Raw genomic sequence first — 15,050 nt, forward strand, 5'->3', positions numbered from 1 at the left:
TTCAGGTTTGGGAAAGTGAATGGGGAAAGCAGGAGGAATAAAACAGAAGAGAAGGCTGAAGGAGAGATACAGACTGGGGAGTCATCAGTGCATCCGGATGGATTAAAGTCATGCAAAGAGATAACAGTGTATTACCCTTTAAGAAAAGGAAAAGACCAAGAACAGATTCTGAACCACACCAAGTTTTAGGAGATAACAGAACAAGAGAATCTGGTGAAGTAGACTGAAAAGTAACAGTTGGTGAGAAAGGAGACCAAAACACAGTGGCCTTGCAGATGCCAAAATAAGTTTCAAAACAGGGAGCAGTCAATTGTATCACATGTCTCAGAAAAGTTAAGATGGAGACTGAAAAATATTTCTGGGATTTAAATATTAAGAAAATGTTACTGAACTTGGCCAGAGCAGTCAACAGCGCCTTGAAAGCAGTATCACATGGTGGGCATATTGGTGTTTGAGGAGCCATTTAATCTATCATCCAACATAAACTTAACTGAAGAACTTAACAGATCGCATTGACTGAGAAACTGGAATATTTATTTATTCAGTGATTAGTTTCAGCTTTTACACAGAAAAATTCAGGCCAGCTATAAGAGTGTTTTGTCAACTTGCCCACAATATTCTAAATCCAATAAGCTTAGATACCAGCAGTGCTGCCGTGCAGGGTCTTGGGAAGACTCTGTTGCCAGCATTAACCCTTTGTTTGCTGTATCATAGAGAACTCTAGGATATCCCTGAGGGGAAGGGATGGAGAGGATGGAGTGGAGAGGATGTAATGGCTTTTTACCAACAGTGTAGAAATATATCAATATTTCACCAACTTATATGACCATATCTATACAGATAGATAATCAACCCTCAGATAACCAATAAAGAAAACTGATAACATAGATAAATTCAACTTGAAATTATTAGCTTTTCAATCTTAGAGTGGTAAGTGGTAACATACTTTTTTTCAATTTACTTGTGTATCCTGTATGCAATTTATACATTCTGAATATATTCTGCATTGTTTCAGAACCCAACATGGTTTAGACAATGGGAGATCTAAGACAAGTGGAAGGTCAGCTCTTGTGACCTTAAATTCCATTCAGGGAAATAAATTGTGCATAGCTAAAACAATTGGCAATAATTACTAACATCTAAGCAATAATGTGGTGATGAGAAAAAATTAATTTAATATAAATCCTGGTGGGGCTAAGCTCAAGGGAGTGATCAGGATGGCATAATGTTATTTAAGGAAGGCTTTCAGAGGTGAGACTTGTGCTGAAAAACAGGGTATTAATAGAAATACTTTCCTTGTAAATACAACTGAAACTCTTCATTAGTCCTCTGTGTTCACATTTTATCACAAAGTAAACAGGAGTGAAACTTTAGAGTCAGTTGGTAGAGTCAAACAAGCCCTTGACTCAATAGACCAGAATCCCAGGCCTTTTTTTGTGATACTTTATGGTGAGACCCTGGAAAAGGAATCTGCCTTTCTTCTTTTTTGATCTTAACTGGTCTTATATGTAAAAGGACTCTTCGGATTACCTGTTTTCTAATATCTCCTCCAGTTCCAGGGAGTCTGATCTATCAGTTCTCAGATTCTAACTCCTCTCTAGTTGAAGAACGAGGCCAGCATTAGCAGAGTAAGTTGTGTTTTTGAACCACCAAAGAGTAGATTAAAATGAAGAATTACCTGCAGGGATCTGACAAGAGCATCTTGAAGAGCAGAGATCCAGATATGCACATTCAACCCTGCTACATCATGCAACACAGGATGGGCTTCTCTGCCAACTCTTCACCGCATAGTTAACAATTCCCTTATCGACTCCTCACTGTTCACCAACCATGATGTCGGTGCTGATACCACTGAAGTTTTTGATAATACTTTAGAGCACAGCCACTATTATCTTTTAAAGGGTAGTAATTCCATTTTAATTTCCTGAAAATTCTAACTATGACTACAGTGAGTGTATTTGTTATAACACTGAATCACCTTTTTTTAAATTGAAATTACCATGTTAAAATAACATCCAAGCTGTCCTAAATCTGGAAATGTAGGAAAATAATTTTCTGTTTCTCTTTCCTGATAAGACCTACTTACTTTTTCTAAATTATAAATGCCAATTGACTCAGACCATGGACTGTTAACCTTTGGAAAGTAAAAGAGGAAAATGAGGTAATTTCTTATGAGTAAGTTAAACTTATATTCTTTACAATAACAGATTTTTTTATTAATTGTAATAAATACTGTAGTCAATGACTCTTTGCACATTTTTTTAATTTACCTCATCTTCATATGATAAAAGAGAATTTTCTCAAGTTAATACTCATGATCAAAATCCATGATATTCATCAAAAGTCAAGAGTATAGAATCTCCTGAGGATCTTTTCTGAATTACAAATGGCTCACTGTTTTAAAAAAGGGATTTCCTTAAACTATGTCCTCACATTATCAAACATCTATGCAGACATTGAGAAATGCTGAGGAAATAAGACCAAAAACTTAGTGAACCAAGTAAAGTTGACTGGGAAGCCTCAAAGATACATGCATTTTCCACTTGAGCCAAGGATTCATCATTGCTCTATTTTTCTTTCATAAATTGGCCCTGATTACTTCTGAGGGTAAAATCAGAAAGATTCTGTAGTTTTGGGATACCCTATACCCAGGGCTAAAAGCTGACAGCAGAAATATTTTATAGCAATAGTTCTCATCTCAAAGGCCAATTTTTGTAAACTGTGTACCTTCCTCCTGCTTTTTAAAAAAATCTTCCTAATTCTTTATTTCCTTTTAGTGAGGGTGATTGCATCCTTGACATAGAAGGAGCAAGCATTTTTGTCTTCATGGGCAAGAAAGAAAAAGTAAGTTTAAGAGACTCAAGGAGAGAAAAAGCATCCACGGAACAGAGTAGTGTCAGCCAGAAAAGACAAGGAACTCAGGTTAAATGCTCCAATCTTGCACCAAAACAGAAGGAACACACTGAACCACTCTGGGCCAAGGAAGGACCTTCAGACTTGGCAGTGAAAGACCCATATGGGACTTCCCTGGCAGTCCAGTGGTTAAGACTCTGCACTTCCACTGGGCATGGGTTCGAACCCTGGTTGGGGAAATAAGATCCCGCATGCCTCGCCGTATGGCCAAAAAAAGTAAAAAATAAATTAAAAATTTATTTTAAAAAAAAGACCCATATGTAGTTCCCCTACATTCAGAGAGTGGACTGAATTTTCCAGCTTATAACCAAAGGTTCAGAGCTAAATAAACCTGCCTTTGTTGTACTGTTCTTTCCTTATATTTCCAGCAAGTTTAGACAGAAATAGCATCCTAGACTCTAACTTTCTCACTAACTTCCACTGAGAAAATCTTAATTTTGGTTTTACAATCGTCCTTATTTGTATCCCTTTGGCTCTCAACACTGAGTGTTTGTTTATTCCTACCAAGAGTCTGACAGGAACAGATGAACATCTGAATTTCTATACTTTTGCAAGCTGGCTCTGCACATAGACACTGAACAAGTGCTTTTGAAGATAATGTTATTGGAAGACTAAAATAAAAAAGTAGTAGGATACCAGGATGTATTAACAGGGGTGCAACTTGCCAGGAGTCAGGAAGCAACCTTCCTCTTCTTGGCAATGGCCTGACCCTAATAGAATACTGTGTCCAGTGTTTGTCTTTGCAGTTTAAAATGAATATGAAGAAATTTGAGAGGGGCTAAAGGAGAGCAAAAAAAGTAAAATACACTGAGGAAAAAAAAATGAAAAGCAGTTATTTGGAAAAAAGAGTAAAGATACCAAGGTTGTTTAAACTGGAAAAGAAAAGCCTGGGAGAGATTTCATGGGAAGTGTCACAGCAAGTAAAAAAATCAACCAAATTATTCTGCATCTTGATCAAGGAAATAATGAGAGGAAATGTGCTAAAATTAGAGTGAGGGCAAGAGCTTGAGTAGGCATAAGAAAGAAATTCTTGGCCTTGACATTGGAACTCTGGAGTATACTGTCAAAAAAGTTGTGAAATTTCTTGGAAACATCAATAACAATCTGTACTAATTGGTGAAAGCATTTTTCTGCCACAAGAAAAACATTTAAATCAGAAAACTTCTTGAAGTCCCGATCCTGGGGCATATTTATATGAATTTAGCTACCTAAAAAGCAAGGTCATATCAAAATTCCCAAGCCCAAAACATTTTTTTCATAAACAGTATTTAGGTCTCTGACTCCGCCAGGTTTTATTTGATTAGATTTAAGAAGCCTGAAGTTTGTGCTCAAAGATTTTTTTATTATTTCTATAATGTATCTTTGTCTCTTTTCTTGCATCAGAGTCTCTTTTTAGTAATTATTTAGGGCTCTGAGATTACTGAAAAGAAGATAAGGACATTCTGGTTTATAGCATATGAGACATCCAAGTTGACTTCCTGGTCAAGCCTTCTACAAAAAAGGTACAAAATAAAACCATCTCCCATTTCTATAATTCATGGTCCCTTTCCAGGTAAGTTTCCTTCACCACATTAATAACGGTCTACTCAGTGTGGTTTCCCAAGGCCTGAATGAACAAAATGTGGAGGAGAAAAGAGAGAGAGGAAGTTAAGAAAGAAGTATGAATAAGATCAAAGAGCATAAAATAGGAAGAGTAAGAAGTTTGAACTTTATTTTGATGAGGTGGGGGGACACTGAAAGATTTTAGGTAGAAAAGAGATCTAATCCAATGTTTATTTTATTGAAATCATTCTGAAAGTGTAGAGAATGGAATAGAATGAGGTGAGACCAGATGTGAGATATGATGATGGCTTAAACATGGTAGTGGCAATCAAGGTGGAGCATGTCAAGTGGTTCCAGAGATATTTAAGAGGCATAGTGATTAATTAGATGAAATACAGGGTTGGTGAATGAGAGAAAAATCAAGGACAATTCTCACGTATCTGATATAAAGAAAGATTGGGAGGACGGAGGTGCTTCTTTTCCAATTTAGTCACTCTAAGCCTGAAAGCTCCAAGGATACATATAAGAAGATTCCCTGGCAGTTATGTGAACTCCTCAAAATCTTTTTCTTCCTGGATCAAAGGCATTGGCATTCAGTTGAACAAATAGTTGGATTGCCTTTAACATATTTCTGAGGCTTTGCTGAGATATCCTTGTTTAATCCTCAAAACTTACTTGACAAATGTCATACCTGACAAATGTCCCATAAATTATTTGACAAATGAAGTACTAGAAACACCAAACCATGCAAGTCTGGAATCCAAATGCCCTGATTGTTTCATAGCACTTCAGATTTTTGTGAAAATTCTGTTCCCCCAAATCAAGTGATTTTTCCCCCATTTCCAAGGGCAATTCAAAATTTCAACTACTCTAAATCTTATGTGCAGTAGCAAATCCACTCATTATATAATTTTCAGGTTTATTTGGAAACTCTAAGATAAGCTGCTTTGGTGGTTTCTGCATTAGCACTCCCCTGGCGACTGTGTCAGGGTTGTCATGCAGTTTTAATTGAATCTGCTTAACACTCTCCTGGAGATTAAAGGTAAGTGCTTCCAAGAGGAAAGAAAAGTAATAGAACAGAAGAGCTTAAAGTCAGGCTGTAAGATTTCAAGAGAAAGGAATAGAACAATTGTATATTGTATATATAGTTGTAAGTGTATAGCACTTACAACTATGACAATAATAGCACAGATTCTACTAAATAAACACTTCAGTGTTTCTTTAATTCACGGTTTGTTCTCAGAGAAACTGTCTCAAAGATGGACAACGGGAGGTCAAGAGTAGCCATTTATTCATTCAATGAATGTCATCTGCAATCATGAAATGAATCTAGGAATATTATTATTAATCCCATGACTTCAGGCAGGTAACTTTATTTAAGGGAAAGAAAAGAAAGCATAATTATTTTTAAACTGGCCATTTTGATTCATTTGGTCAAGGTGGTAGGCTGAAAATTTCTTAGAAGAGAATTGCTCTTTTGTTGAAAACATCTTAATGACATGTTTATTATGGCAATTTCTGAGTGAATGAAATGGAGACAAAACACCTTTAATCCATAATTCTTAACGAGAAGTTTTTTTTTCAAACACATATATAATATTTAACTTGCAACTGAAAAGCCAAGGATGTGACACAATTAGGCTGCACTTCCAGAATATATATGCGTTTACACTTCTCACACAGACAATTTAATCTGGAAAACTTCTTGAGCCAAATGTATTACCCAGCATGACTCTGCAGCTTTCTAGAAATTGCATCCTAAAGACAGCTAAATTACATCTGAGAACTGGGAATCCATTTCCTTCCAGAAATTATTCACAAAAAGAAACAAAGACTAGATTGTTTTAAGTAGCTTCATGTCTCCAGCATGTTACTGTTGCAACCACCATTAACACTGTACTTGGGGTTTATAAAACTGGTGAAATCAGTTTCCAGTCAGAAGAAGAAAGTTGAAAGTAATCAAATTGTTACACAATGAGATATTCTAAGTCCATATCCAAATTTAGCATTCCATAGAGTTATATGTACCCCATGAAGCATTTTTTAAAATCACACAATAGTAATCTACCAATCTATGAATGATTTCTCCATATTCACACCCAGTAATACATTCCCAAACTGAGAAATCCTTTCCACAGTCTTTACTGAACACATACTAAGCACCTCCCATGTGAGGGAAGGGGCCCCAGGGTGAAAGCAATAGAGAGTTCAAGTCCATATTCCCAATTTAGCATTAGGTAGATTCCTATGTTATGCCCCTAATTTAGCAGGCAAAGGAGAACTCTAAAAGTTTCCAGTCTGCAATGAAGCAACTGTAACTCAATATTTTTAGGTATAGAGGGTGATTAGTATTGCACAAAAATAAAAGTTTCTAAAACAGTCTAAGCATCTCATTTCATATTCAGCTTTGGCCAGTAGAAGTCAATCAATTAACTCTCAGTTAGTTCACCTCATACAGAATAAGGTTGATAATAAAGGAATCATTAAATCTCTATTTCTAAGAAGTTTGTCTATGTGCCCACCACTTTCACCCCACTAGTCACTGTCAGATGGATGTCAGCAAAGAAAATGAAACATATTTCTCAGCAAAAATGCAGCTGGGGGCAAGGAGGGGAGCTACCAAAAGTCTACATAATGGTTATATAAACACTTATCTCTAAACTTCTGCTCCTTCTAACCTTGGAAAGGTGGAGCATCGTTATATCTCTAAAGGAAGCCACAGGAACAACATGACCCTTAAGAGCATGCTATTCTGCATTAATGCATTAACATGCATTCAAGATTAATTTCCACACCAGGACAAATAAACATTCATTATTAAAGAGAAAATTCCACAGTTATCACATCAGGGACTTATGGTCCCAATTGGACGATTCAATTATTGGCCTAAGGAAAGGTCCTTTAAAAGAGCCACTTTGAAAAGTCTGTGAAAATTGATTTTAACTAACTGCTTCTCAATGTCTCTACCTCATGTCAAATAGTGTCAGGTCCTTACACATAAACATGGCTACAGCTTAAAAGAAAAAAAGGTGATTTTTCATAAGCTCATTTTTCATTTCATTCTGCATCCTCCTCATAGTAAACAGGAAGAAATAAAAATGTGTCCTCTACAGACATACCTTCTTTACACTTCACTTTACTACTCTTTGCAGATATTGCATTTTTTACAAATTGAAGGTTTGTGGCAACCCTACTTCAAGCAAGTCTATTGGTGCCATTTTTCCAACATTATTTGCCCACTTTGTGTCTCTGAATCACATTTTGGTAATTCTTGCAATATTTCAAACCCTCCACCAGCAAAATATTAAGACTCACTGAAGACTCAGATGATGGTTAGCATTTTTTAGCAATAAAGTATTTTTTAATAAAGACATGTACTTTTTAGACATAATGCTATTGCACACTTATTAGACTACAGTATATTGTAAGCATAACTTTTATATACGCTGATAAACCAAAAAAATTGTGTGACTTGCTTTATCACAATATTCGCTTTAGTGTGGTACTCTGGAACCGAACCCATAATATGTCCAAGGTACACCTGTACTTATCTGGTCACTGCCCAATTTCCCAGATATTCATAAGCAGCATCTGCAGTAGAGAAGTATGATGCTCTGGCTGCTGTTAGAGTTCATTATCATTGTTGTATATGTGCTCAGGTCAAGCTGAAGACATTTCACAGCACAATCTTCAAGACCAACAACTTTTAAAGATTAAAGATACCTATAAGGTCAATTGTTCCTTTCCAATTCTACCTTACTAGTAGGGGTCTTTGTTTTACTCAATCTGACTTCTGCTGAGAGCACTAAGCAGTGGGCAACCCAAGTTGCAGTTGTTCCCTTTCTTCTGTGCCATTTGAATCATCTGTCCTTCACTCTCCACCTTTCTAGGAACAACATACTGCAGAGAATCATATGGTAGACCAAGTCAGGTTCACAGTGAAAGAACTTCATCAAAAGGTTGCTCTCAGCAGAGGAAGGAAATGTTCTTCTTTTTTATTTATTGCCCATCAGACCTATCATGGTACACTTCCCATCAGCATTTCTTTTCCTGGTTTTGCTTTCAGCAAAGCCTATCCTGATAAAACTCGTGTCCATTTCTAGCCTGGATACGAAGGAACTGGATACACATCATAATATTAGATCAATTCTTCTTCAAACTAGAAGTGCTTCCCTTTTTTTTTATATTTGCCAAATGCAAAGAAAAGCACTTCCCCTTTTTAGTTGAAATAAAAGAGTCTCAGAACACTTCCTGTATTAGGAACATAACGCATAGCAACAGAAATGGGTCCCAATTTATGGTGGCCTCAGACAGCCTACCATTTCTTACAAGTTATGGCACAGTCATCAATAATTCTGACATCCAGATTTCATAATGCAACCAAGAAAATGAAGATCAGAAGATAAGGCTCCAGTGGTGAGGTTATGTTAACATAGACTTCTATTGTCAGTGATCCCCAAAAACCGAAACAGTGTCTTTGTTTAAGCCTAATGTATAGTTTCAGCAGAACTGGAATCCTAACACCAAACCACCCTTGAATACTTGCTCATTTATCATACTAAGCATCTCATGCAATTATTCTTCCAGTTGGAAACTTGGGCAGAGAAATGAGATGACTATTACTGGCTTAATGCTAGGTAACAAAAAATACAGGTCAGCTGTAACATTTTTGCAACTTTAGTTGAGATGACAAAGAGTCAGTCTAGGTGCTATAACTGATACAACGGACTGGGTGGCTTATACACAACAGAAATTTATGTCTCACTGTTCTGGAAACTGGCAAGTCCAGGATCAAGGTGCCAACAGATTCAGTGTCTTGTGAGATCCCCCTTCGTAGTGCATAGACAGCTGTCTTCTTGCTTTATCCTCACATGGGTGACGAGGTGAGGGAGCTCTCTGGGGTCTCTTTTAGAAAGACACTAATCCCATTCATGAGGGCTCCCCCCTTGTGACCTAATCAGATCCCAAAGGCCCCACCTCCAAAATACCATTGGGGATTAGGTTTCAACCTACAAAATTTTTGGTGGGAAAGGGGAGTTAACAAACATTCAGGCTATAACAATATTTATATATTTTTTTAATTACACAGGTAAATCACAACTGTATATTAAAACATTTAAATACTTCAGATAAGATCAAAACTCCCCTTCCAGGAACGCTCTCTATTCATTCCCCAGGGATAAACTCTATTCTTGTAGCTCCCACACTCACCCTCTTCTAGCCCTGCCACCTCAGTGTTATTAGGAAGCCCAGACCAACTTACCAGAAGATGAGAGATCATGTGGAGGAGAGCTGAGGAGTCTCAGGCAATATCCAGCACCCATTGCCACACATCTGAGTGAAGACAACCTGGACCCTCCAGCCACAGTGGAGTCTTCAAGGTAACTGCAGATTAAATGACCCCAGCATAAGGACCTCACAGATTTCCAACCTACGGATAATGAGAAATAATAAACTATTGCTTTAAGCCTGGTTTGTTACACAGCAACAGATAACTGAAAAGTAACCTTTGCCCATTTTTCTATTAGGCTAGTTCTTTCTCATTATTAGAATGCTGTTTTAAGTTTTTATTCTAAAATATACTCCTTTTTAGATTTCACAAATATTTAGTCTATCAGTTGTATTAATCAGTGTTCATCAAGAAAAACAGAACCGGTAGGAAATATCTGTTAACAGAGTTATTGCAGGGAATTGGCTTATGCAATTGTAGAGGTCGCCTAGGTAAATAAGTTCAAAATCCATAGGGCAGGTCTGCTCAAATGAACTGAAGCTGCAGTCCATGAGGCAGAATTTCTTCTCCTTCAAGAAAACCTCAATTCTGATCATAAGGGCTTCCAAAAGATTAAACCAAGCCCACCCACATAATCTAAAATAATCTCCTTTACTTAAAGTCAACTAATTATGGACTTTAACAGCATCTTCAAAATACCTTCTCAGCAACACCTAGGTTAGTGTTTGAATAAATAATGGAGACTGTAGCTTACCGAAGCAGACATAAAAAATTGACCATCACACTTGTCTTTAAATTTACATGGTGCCGTTAATCAAAATTAAGTTTTTTATTTTGATGTAATCAAATGTATCAATCTTCTCCTTTATGTTTTTGGTACCATGTTTAAAAACAACTGCTTGAGAGAAAGAAGAACAAAAAAAACCCAAAGCTAGCAGAAGGAAAGAAATCATAAAGATCACATCAGAAATCAATGAAAAAGAAATGAAGGAAATGATAGCAAAGATCAATAAAACTAAAAGCTGGTTCTTTGAGAAGATAAACAAAATTGATAAACCATTAGCCAGACACATCAAGAAAAAAAGGGAGAAGACTCAAATCAATAGAATTAGAAATGAAAAAGGAGAAGTAACAACTGACACTGCAGAAATACAAAACATCATGAGAGATTACTACAAGCAACCCTATGCCAATAAAATGGACAACCTGGAAGAAATGGAGAAATTCTTAGAAATGCACAACCTGCCAAGACTGAATCAGGAAGAAATAGAAAATATGAACAGACCAATAACAAGCACTGAAATTGAAACTGTGATTAAAAATCCATCAACAAACAAAAGCCCAGGATCAGATGGCTTCACAGGCGAATTCTATCAAACATTTAGAGAAGAGCAAACACCTATCCTTCTCAAACTCTTCCAAAATATAGCAGAGGGAGGAACACTCCCAAACTCATTCTACAAGGCCACCATCACCCTGATACCAAAACCAGACAAGGATGTCACAAAGAAAGAAAACTACAGGCCAATATCACTGATGAACATAGATGCAAAAATTTTCAACAAAATACTAGCAAACAGAATCCAACAGCATATTAAAAGGATCATACACCATGATCAAGTGGGGTTTATTCCAGGAATGCAAGGATTCTTCAATATATGCAAATCAATCAATGTGATACCCCATATTAACAAATTGAAGGAGAAAAACCATATGATCATCTCAATAGATGCAGAGAAAGATTTTGACAAAATTCAACACCCATTTATGATAAAAACCCTGCAGAAAGTAGGCATAGAGGGAACTTTCCTCAACATAATAAAGGCCATATATGACAAACCCACAGCCAACATCGTCCTCAATGGTGAAAAACTGAAAGCATTTCCACTAAGATCAGGAACAAGACAAGGTTGCCCACTCTCACCTCTCTTATTCAACATAGTTTTGGAAGTTTTAGTCACAGCAATCAGAGAAGAAAAGGAAATAAAAGGAATCCAAATCAGAAAAGAAGAAGTAAAGCTGTCACTGTTTGCAGATGACATGATACTATACATAGAGAATCCTAAAGATGCTACCAGAAAACTACTAGAGCTAATCAATGAATTTGGTAAAGTAGCAGGATACAAAATCAATGCGCAGAAATCTCTGGCATTCCTATACACTAATGATGAAAAATCTGAAAGTGAAATCAAGAAAACACTCCCATTTACCATTGCAACAAAAAGAATAAAATATCTAGGAATAAACCTACCTAAGGAGACAAAAGACCTGTATGCAGAAAACTATAAGACACTGATGAAAGAAATTAAAGATGATACAAATAGAAGGAGAGATATACCATGTTCTTGGATTGGAAGAATCAACATTGTGAAAATGAGTATAGTATCCAAAGCAATCTACAGATTCAATGCAATCCCTATCAAACTACCACTGGCATTTTTCACAGAACTAGATCAAAAACTTTCACAATTTGTATGGAAACACAAAAGACCCCAAATAGCCAAAGCAATCTTGAGAATGAAAAACGGAGCTGGAGGAATCAGGCTCCCTGACTTCAGACTATACTACAAAGCTACAGTAATCAAGACAGTATGGTACTGGCACAAAATATATAGAGAGATCAATGGAACAGGATAGAAAGCCCAGAGGTAAACCCACACACATATGGTCACCTTATCTTTGATAAAGGAGACAGGAATGTACAGTGGAAAAAGGACAGCCTCTTCAATAAGTGGTGCTGGGAAAACTGTACAGGTACATGTAAAGGTATGAGATTAGAACACTCCCTAAAACCATACACAAAAATAAGCTCAAAATGGATTAAAGACCTAAATGTAAGGCCAGAAACTATCAAACTCTTAGAGGAAAACATAGGCAGAACACTCTACGACATAAATCACAGCAAGATCCTTTTTGACCCACCTCCTAGAGAAATGGAAATAAAAACAAAAATAAAAAAATGGGACCTAATGAAACTTCAAAGCTTTTGCACAGCAAAGGAAACCATAAACAAGACCAAAAGACAACCCTCAGAATGGGAGAAAATATTTGCAAATGAAGCAACTGACAAAGGATTAATCTCCAAAATTTACAAGCAGCTCATGCAGCTCAGTATCAAAAAAAACAAACAACCCAATCCAAAAATGGGCAGAAGACCTAAATAGACATTTCTCCAAAGAAGATATACAGATTGCCAACAAACACATGAAAGAATGCTCAACATCATTAATCATTAGAGAAATGCAAATCAAAACTACAATGAGATATTATCTCACACTGGTCAGAATGGCCATCATCAAAAAATCTAGAAACAATAAATGCTGGAGAGGGTATGGAGAAAAGGGAACACTCTTGCACTGCTGATGGGAATGTGAATTGGTTCAGCCACTATGGAGAACAGTATGGAGGTTCCTTAAAAAACTACAAATAGAACTACCATATGACCCAGCAATCCCACTACTGGACATATACCCTGAGAAAACCAAAATTCAAAAAGAGTCATGTACCAAAATGTTCATTGCAGCTCTATTTACAATAGCCCGGAGATGGAAACAACCTAAGTGCCCATCATCAGATGAATGGATAAAGAAGATGTGGCACATACATACAATGGAATATTACTCAGCCATAAAAAGAAATGAAATTGAGCTACTTGTAATGTGGTGGATAGACCTAGAGTCTGTCATACAGAGTGAAGTAAGTCAGAAAGAGAAAGACAAATACCATATGCAAACACATATATATGGAATTTAAGAAAAAAAAATGTCATGAAGAACCTAGGGGTAAGACAGGAATAAAGACACAGACCTACTGGAGAACGGACTTGAGGATATGGGGAGGGGGAAGGGTGAGCTGTGACAGGGCGAGAGAGAGTCATGGACATATATACACTAACAAACGTAAGGTAGATAGCTAGTGGGAAGCAGCTGCATGGCACAGGGATATCGGCTCGGTGCTTTGTGACCGCCTGGAGGGGTGGGATAGGGAGGGTGGGAGGGAGGGAGATGCAAGAGGGAAGAGATATAAGAACATATGTATATGTGTAACTGATTCACTTTGTTATAAAGCAGAAACTAACACACCATTGTAAAGCAATTATACCCCAATAAAGATGTTAAAAAAAAAAAAAGATACATGCTACAAGTATACATTGTATAGGACAGGGACTGTAGCCAATATTTTATAATTACTGTAAGTGGTGTATAACCCTTAAAAATTGTGAATCACTATATCGTACACCTTTTATATAATATTGTACATCAACTATATTTCAATTAAAAAACATTCAAATGGATAAAGAAGATGTGATGCACACATATGCACACACACAATGGAATACTACTCAGCCATAAAAAAGAATGGAATCTTTCCATTTGCAACAACATGGATATAGCTGGAGGGTATTGTGCTTGGTGAAATAATTCAGACAGAGAAAGGCAAATACTATATGATTCCTTTTATATGTGGAATCTATAAAACAAAACAAATGAACAAATAAAATAAAATAGAAACTGACTCACAGATGCACAGAGAACAAACTGGCAATTGCCAGAGTGGAGGGGGTGGGGGAATGGACGAAATAAGTAAGGAGGATTAAGACCTACAAACTTCCAGTCATATAATAAATGCATGGGGATGCAATATAAAGCATAGGGAACACAGCCAACAATATTGTAATAACTTTGTATGGTGACAGATGGTTTCTAGACTTATCATGAAGATCATTTCATAATGTATATAAATGTTGAACCACTATGTTGTACCCCTGAAACCAATATTATATGCCAATTATACGTCAATAAAAAAATAATAATAAAAAATTTAAAAACCATTTCTTTTGCCCATGTTTCTAAACAAATTCTATTATATTTTATGATCTTTGTGAGTCTGTGTGCTTGTTTTTGCTCTTAGAATTACTATTAGATACATTATCTACCTGAATTTTTTAATGACCATGTATAGTGGGTAAACAAACCTTTCCCCTAAAATGGATAATCAAATGTCCTTACACAATTTTTTGTAAAGTTAACTTTTGATCCATTCATTTGAAATGCCATGTTGCTTTTAAGTAAAGGTTTCACAGGAACATTATCTTTCTGTTTTTTACCTTTTATTAAGGTACTTGGCCAATATTTCCTTCACATTGTAAACCAAAGCCAATTCATTGATTAGAATGACAGTATAGTTGTACCATCCTGAGTATTTAGAGGAGTTGATGCCCTGCTCCTTAATCTGTGTATGCATGTGTGTTAAACATTAGAAACGAGCTTTTTGGATTCTACAGATTGTACTACTGTTATTGCTATGTGACACTATTCCAGGCATTAAAATAGGCCCTGAGAAGAAAACCTGAGGCAAGTTAAAC

At 36.4% G+C, this 15,050-nt stretch overlaps 1 protein-coding gene across 3 annotated transcripts in view; it reads right to left on the reverse strand.

Annotated features, from left to right (window-relative positions):
* The window catches only part of CHODL (chondrolectin), a 347,429-nt gene that overhangs the window by 304,832 nt on the left and 27,547 nt on the right, over positions 1 to 15,050 (reverse strand). For 2 of the 3 annotated variants that reach the window (XM_060010455.1, XM_060010457.1), the window contains exon 2: positions 9,719 to 9,886. The gene's annotated coding sequence lies outside the window, so the exon portion shown is untranslated. The remainder of the gene's footprint in view (positions 1 to 9,718; positions 9,887 to 15,050) is intronic. The other variant, XM_060010458.1, reaches the window with a different exon arrangement.

Source organism: Delphinus delphis, chromosome 4 (genome assembly GCF_949987515.2).
Source record: "Delphinus delphis chromosome 4, mDelDel1.2, whole genome shotgun sequence".
Classification (NCBI taxonomy): Eukaryota; Metazoa; Chordata; class Mammalia; order Artiodactyla; family Delphinidae; genus Delphinus; species Delphinus delphis.